Below are 8,076 nucleotides of genomic sequence, written 5' to 3' on the forward strand. Positions count from 1 at the left end.
AGACCCATGTAGGCCCTGTGCTTGCTGCTTCAGTCTCAAATGTCATAAATATTTAAATTCTGTATACTTGCTAAATATGAGAGACCCTGTACTATATACCTTAAAGGTAATTAGAAATACCTAATTCTTGTTCTTGTCTTTCCAGACTTCTGTTTCCCTTTCTCATTTTAAGAAGAGACTTGCCTACCAGATGGCTATTTGGGGACTAGTAATTTACTAGCACATGAAAACAGTTTTGAGCCACTGACATACAATCCTGCACATTCACCGGGAATTCTTCTATCTTGTTAGATGTTCTAATGAATGCTTTTTTTCTCATCCTGCTTTAAAACAGAGCTTGTGTTCAAAGCTTTCTTCACGCACAAAGTGATAAGACCCATGAGGCCACCCTGGCTTGTTTTATGCCAAGAAAATAAGAGAAGGAATGTGGGGCCCTTCTCTTTTAATAGCTCAATGGGTATGATCCAATTATTTCAGAGATCTAAGTTATTTTTATTTTATCTATCCTTTAAATTGGGTAAATTCTAAGGCTATTTAATTGCAAGAGTGCATTAATTCTCCATAGAAAGATGTGGTTTTCTTTGTTCAAAATTCAACATACCGTCCATTATCTCTTTTTGAAAAGAATTTCTTACTTGGCCCATTAGTGTCTGGCCCAACAAAAGAGGAGCACAAAATCTCTGGCAGACACAGCTGACTTGCCTTAGCCATAGCCCTCCCCCACTGTTTTTGCTTATAGCCTCCTATGACTATCTATAAGCCAAGAATACAATGGAGGCATGTTGGAACCTAGGGGGGTGTGCTTGGTTTCCCGTTTCTCCTAGTTAAGTCACCGAAAGCCAAAAGTGTAGAGTAATTTGTATCACTTGTAGATGTTGTGTCAGTTATAAAACGTGCTCACAGATTCTTCAAGGGAACTCCCATCAAGAGCTACAATCAATTATGTGCAACAAAACTCAAGGGGAGGCTAAGAAAGTGTCTCTCTGGTTTTTCCAACATCTAAAAAAAATAATAAACCTATAAAAGACAAAAGATTTGAAATGGCCATACCACCCTGAATGCACCAGATCTCGTCTTAAATGACTGCTAGGTGGTCTGCCACAATTACCCTTACAAGTAATACAAAATCTAATGGTTGTCTCATTCATAAAGAGAGAAAGAAAATATAAATTCACCTTGCTAATTGCCTACCAGATGGCCCTTTGAAGTTGAATAATTTACTAGCATATGAAAACAATTTTGAGTCTGTTCTGTTAAAATAATAAAATCAACTTTCCTTTTTTTTACTATATATAGTACCTAACTTTTTAACTGTCACTTGTTGACTTCCCTCCCTATTATTCTTTGTTTTCTCTTTGTTTTTATTGAGGTCCAGTATAGAATGTACTCTAATTTCAATGGTTTCTGACACATTCATGCACCATCACAATGAAATTGTAATCTAGAATATTTCCATAATCCAGAAGGTCTTATCTCAGTCAATATTTAAGTAATAAAAATAATCTCAAGAGCTATGAATATAGCTCAGTTGGTAGAGTACTTTCTTAACATCGTTGGGGTCTGGATTGGATCCTCAACACCTCATAGACGAGGAGGAATGGTACCTTCCTATAAACCTAGCACTTAGGATGTGGAGACAAGAGGATCAAAAGTTCAAGGTCATCCTTGTTTACACCACATGTTAGAGACCAGACTGACCTGCATGAGACCCTGTCTCAAACAAACAAAACCATTCCTCTGTATATTAATTTTAGCTATTTTTTGTTGTTGCTACTGCTGCTGCAGAGTCTAACTTTATAGTCCAGGGTAGCTCAACCTCATGATCCTCCCACCTCACTCTCAGGAGTACTGGGATCACAGGCATGTATGTCCACCACACCTGGCACTGTTGCCCATTCTTAAGCTTAGTGATATGCCATACAATTTGTGCTTTGGTGGATTTGGGGCTTTGTTTTCTGTTTATGACTAGCATCTTCCATAATACCTATGAAAATCAATAGTTTGTTGTAGCATGAATCTTAAAGGGTCTTATTAATAAAAACAAACCTGGAGCCAGATATTGGGATGAATGCTGGAAGATCAGAGAAGCAGAACAAGCTACAGCTTCCTCACCTCACCAGTTCCTCAGTTGATCCTGTTTCCTCAGACTGGAAGCCTCTCAGTCCTCATCCAGAATGAATCTCAGCTGAACTCTAGTTTCTGGTCTTCACGCCTTATATATCTTTCTGCTTTCTGCCATCACTCCCTGGGATTAAAGGCTCGCTTTCTGGGATTAAAGGCGTGAGTCACCATGCTTGGCTGTATCCTTGAACACACAGAGATCCAGGTAGATCTCTGCCTCTGGAATGCTAGGATTAAAGGTGTGTATACCACCATTTTCTAGCCTGTGTATCTAGTGGCTGTTCTGTTCTCTGACCCCAGATAAGTTTATTAGAGTGCACAATATTTTGGGGAACATGATATAACTACAGTTGGTTTCTTCGTTTCCTTGTTTTGAGCTGAGGATTATCTCATATGCATACATTACAAATTGCTTACCCATTCTCACATCAATATGCATTTGTCTCCAATTTGAGGCTATTATGAATAATTCTGGTTGAAATAACTTTGCAAAGCATCTTTTGGTGGGCATGTGCCATAATTTCTCTTAGTCATCTGGTCAGAAGTGCAATTCCTGAATCACCAGGTATGCGGTGGCTATTTAACTGTACTAAATGCTGCTGAACCACTTCTCAAACTTGTATGTTCCCCTATTGTTTGTTCCCTTTCTCTTTGGCTCTGACCATTTTAAAAAGAACTCATAGCGAGTGTTTATGATTTTCTCATGATCTTATAAAATCTATGCTGGTTAAGGCAAATAATTTTAGGTCCACTTTAATTCTGCCTTATTTCATGAATTTGAGTTACCATTTTTTTTCCCTTTGATTCACGCCTTTGTGGTTTAAAGAAACAAATTTAACTCAACCATGGGTGTGTAGTGAAAATAAATGAGTGACGTTCTTTAGGCTTCCCGGGGACAGGAAGGAGGATGGGAGGAAACTGTTAGAGAAATGTAATCATTATTGTAATCGGCCTGCAGTGCTATGAATAAGTCATAATTATCTCACAATCTGAGTTAATGCTGGGATGCTTTCTCTTGTCGTGTCAACATGTGCGTGTACATATCAAGAAGACCCACAGAGCGGCTGCAACACAGACCATCTCAAGCTCGCTCTGTGCTTGCACGTTGATCACAGTTTCACTCACATTAGCCTCACATTATCTTATCCAGATCTCCAGGGTTTGAGTAGTTGCTGTTTTTATCTGTATGCATGAATGCCTGAATGCTCATGTGCAATGCTGGAGATCAAACCCAGGACCTTGTGCACGCTAGGCAAGCACTCACTTTACCACTAAAGCTACATCTACCATCCCCCTCTACAGATTGCTAATGTGTGAAGCACCATAGCTAACTGTATTAATGACCTATTTATATTGTATTTGGGCCTATCACTAACATTTGTGCAGGTGTGTTCTTAATTTAAACATTAAAAATCCTCGGGAAATGTCATATTCTTGTGCATATGAATGCTGCTAACCTCATCTTCATTCCATTCTTGTGAGCTGTCAGAGAATATTCTCCTCCACAGAAAATAGGAGAGAACTGGCGAGATAAGATAATGAGAATGAAAGCTGGAAAACTTACATGTTTATGAAATGGTTTTAAGTATGCTAAATTGGATGCCAGCAGTTTCAGTCTAGACCAGCTATTTGTTGTTCCCACATTTTTTGATAAAACACATCAGGAGGCAATGCTAACCCAAGGATATATGTGGAGATTTCTGACAGTTTAAGTGGTCCCTGGAATCAAAGGTCAGGGTTCCCTCCAATGTTCCATCTTTAGCATCAAGACTTAGTCTGGCGATTAGGGATGTGAAAGGGGAAAGGAGAAGGAGGGATGAGAAAGGGTAATAGAGGGGGTGAATATGATCAAAGTACATTGCATGCATGTGTAGAGATGTCATAATGAAACCCATTACTTTGTGCAATTAATATATGCTAAGAAAAATGTATATTAAAGAAACAGACTTGGTCTGACACACAATCTTTACTGGGAATCAAACTAGTTAAACGAGAAGCTCTGTAAGGGCTCAGCCTTACCAGTTTTTTCAAGCTCTCCAGGAGACTTTTTAAAGATTAATTGTTTTGGTGTGTATGTGTCTACATGTGCCAGTGCTAGAGTTATAGGGGTAGTGAGCCACGTGATGTGGGTACTGGAAACCAAACTTAGGTCCTCTTTCCAGCCTCATACATACATACATACATACACACACACACACACACACACACACACACACACGTATATTATATTATATATATATAAATAAAATACAGGGTCTCACAATGTATCTTAGACAAACTTCCAACCCATAGCAATCCTCTTGCTTCAGCCTCCTGAATGCTGGAATCAGACAATGTTCTGCTACATCCTGTTTTTTCTCCAGGAGATTCTAACACACAGCCAGATACAAGGGACTGCTGCATCCCAACCTGCCTTCACCATGGAATAAGATGAAGGCAGCATCACCTAAATTATGATAGTCATGTCGAAAATATTTCCAGTGTAATCTGTCTGGTTCTTAAACGCACTCATTAAAGGACAGGAAAATGGCAAAATGTTCACTGAAGCAAAACACATAACAGGTTGAACACTAATGCATTTCACCAAAGTTTGCTACATGCAAAGAACCGCAGAGATAAAAGAAAGGGAATCCAGTCAGGAGAGTGACAGTGGCAGGCAGGGCAGCCAGGCTGGCAGCTCTTTCCAGTGCTCATTACCATCTCAAGGTACCAAGGTTTTGACACAGAGACCTGAAAGAGTTCTGATCAGATTAGCATGGAGCCTGGTCAGCCTGAGACTGGGTGTCTTGAGAGATCAGCACACCCCCTTTGGAAGGAATCTCAATCTTTCTCTCTCTCCCACTCTCCCTCTCCCTGTCTCTCTCTCCCCACCCCCTCTGTGTCTGAGTGTCTGTGTGTGTGTGTGTGTGTGTGTGTGTGTGTGTGTCTGTGTGTGTGTCTGTGTGTGTGTGTCTGTGTCTGTGTGTGTGTCTGTGTGTGTGTGTCTGTGTCTGTGTGTGTGTCTGTGTGTGTGTGTCTGTGTCTGTGTGTTGACACACTCTTTAATAAAGTAGGGAAGTCGTCTTTCAATGCTAGTACCAGAGACATGAGTAAGACATGGGAGGGGAAATGGAGACTACCCTAGTACTATCTTTTGAATAAGGTCAGAAAAGAGAGTCCAAGTTCATTTAATGGGAGTCCAGGGGCTGGGAATGGAGCTCAGTCAAACGATTGGCTAGGAAGAGCATGAGCCCCATTCCCAGAACTGAAGAGAAGAAGAGCAGAACTAGAAATGGTGACACACCTGGAGTCCCAACTACTCAGGACACATAGGCAGAAGGATGACTTGAGCACATCAGTTTAAGGGCAGCCTGAACAACAGAGAGAGACCCTGTCTCAAAAACAGAGGGGAGAGAGGAAAAAATAAATGAAGGGGAGGGGAAGAAGGAAGGGAATAGAAGGAGAAAAGGATGAGAGAGGGAAAAGGGAAGGGAAAGGGGTAGAAAGAGGAAGGGGAAGGAGGGAGGAGTGTGGAGGGAGAGGGTACAGGAGAAAACAAAGGCCCATGCTCCATAAAGATTCTAGGAAGCATGAGTTGATGGGAACAAAAGCATTGTTTTCATCTCTCTAGTGACAAGGCAGAATGAAAAGCCACTCTGTAAAGCCACCATGACTCCTGAGAATGAAAGAGCCAGTGAGCATCAACAAAGCCCCTTTGCCAAGCATGGTGGCACATGGCTATAATCCCAGCATTCTGGAGGGGGAGGTAAGAGAATCACTATGAATTCAAGGCCAACCTGGGCTACAGCATGGGCAGGTATACAGTGAAACCCTATCTCATAAAAACAGGGCTCAGTGAGTACAGTGCTTATCTCCCAAGCATGAGGACCTGAGTGTAGAAGCTCAACACTCACACAAAAGGCCAGACACAGAAGCCTAGAACCTGTAATTCCAGCTCTTGGGAGGTACAGGCAGGGAGATCAAGACTTCAAGATTACAAAGTCAGTTAAAGGACTTCCTGGGCTATATGAAGGTGTGTCTCAAAAGACAAGTAAGAGGGAGAGCATTGAAGATGTCCAGCATCAACCACTGGCCTCCATGTGCATGCACACACAAGTACACAAATGCACACACACACACACACACACACACACACACACACACACACACACAAATTGTACATGAAAAGATAGTCACTTCGGTGTTACTACAAGAGGTACCAGAGGCAACATGAAAACTAGTGGAGGTATCATAAAGTAGCAGTTTAAGTAAACGTCAACAAGGAAGATTTGGAGCATGAGAGAAATATTATGGCTGATGCTGCAGAATGATCCTTTCCCCTACCGACTGACAGAAATAATTTTGAGGAGGGAATTCACGAAAGCTGGATGTCTTTTTTGAGGTGGCAAATCTGGATCCTTTCTACATAATGATTACATTTTTGTCAACTTGACACAAACCAGAGTCATCTGGAAAGAGGGAACTTCAACTGAGAAAATGCCTCTATCAGATTAGCAAGTTTGTGGAGTGTTTTCTTGACTAGTGTTGGTGTGGGCCTAGCCCACTGTGGGCAGGTGATTCTGGGTTCTATAAGAAAGCAGGCTGAGCAAAGCAGTAAGCAGCAACCCTCCATGGTCTCTGCATCAGTTCCTGCCTCCAGGTTCCTGCCTGATTTCCAGTATGGTGGACTCTGCAGGACGTAAGCTGAAATAAACCCTTTCCTCTCCAAGTTGCTTTTGGTCATGGTGTTTTGTGACAGCAATAGAAACCTAACCAAGAAAGAAATTGGTACCAGATCAGGTGACAAACGTGACAATGTTGATTTTGAGAGAACTGAAGAAGTGCCCAGAGCTCAATGAGCTGCTCTCTGGAAGCTTGGAAGATAACAGTGAGCAAAAGGAAGATCATGGAGGTGGCTTGTGAAGTCCCAGAGAGGAGTTTGAGAGTTCCTCAAAGACTATCAGGGTTGTTCTTGGGGTGCATCTTAAGAGTCTGTAGTTGGCTGGGCGTGGTGACTCACACCTTTAATCCTAGCACTTAGGAGACAAAGGCAGGCAGATCTACGTAAGTTCAAGGCCAACCTGATCTACATAGAGAGCTCCAAACCATCCAGGGCTACATAATGAGACCCTGTATCATAATAAAGGGAATCTGTTTCTGGTCAGCTGGGACTGAAAAATCACCTGTGATTAACAAGAGAGCAGCACCACTGAAGTGAAGCTTTTCCTTTACTGGGACAGTTGACACTGGTTAGCTGGGGCTGAAAAACCAGTTGTGATTAACAAGAGAAGAGCATCACCGAGGTGAAATCTGGGAGTATTTCACAGAGCACAGAACCTGTGGTCCAAAAGGGGCCAAGGCCGCATCTCAGGTTGGTAGCAGAACTTGGTAATGTGTAAGAGTCTCCCATGTGTTACTTACTGGTTTGGGTGAAATGAATGTTGCAGGATTTGAAGGGATCATGGAGAGCATCTAGAAAAAAATGGTACTGGGAGAGGCCAGGAGAGGCCATTGGTGAAGAAGACACACTTTCAGTGGCAGTGAAGACCCCAGGACTGAAGGGGTCACAGAGAGACCCTGAAGGTCGGTTGCATCTGTGCTCATGAGTAAGTGGGAACCAGAGACATTCACATTATAATAATTTATTGCATAACACCAAAAAGAAAACATAGAAAAATATTCTCTTAAAATGTCTCATTTTGATGAGTTTAAAAAAAAAATGTAGGCCAGAAATGGTAGCCACATGCCTTTAACCTTAGCACTCAGGAGGCAGAGGCAGGCAGATTTCTGTAACCTCAAGTCAGCCTTGTCTACAGAGGGAGTTCCAGGCCAGACAGTGTTAGATAGTAAAACCCTGTCTCCATAAACTATAAATGAAAGAAAGCCAAACGTAAGGCCATACATAATTCCTCATAACAGAATTAATTAATCTGCATTGTGTGTAGCAAGAAAACCCAGTTTTATGACTGTAATACC

This window comes from Peromyscus eremicus, chromosome X (assembly GCF_949786415.1).
Source record: "Peromyscus eremicus chromosome X, PerEre_H2_v1, whole genome shotgun sequence".
Lineage (NCBI taxonomy): Eukaryota > Metazoa > Chordata > Mammalia > Rodentia > Cricetidae > Peromyscus > Peromyscus eremicus.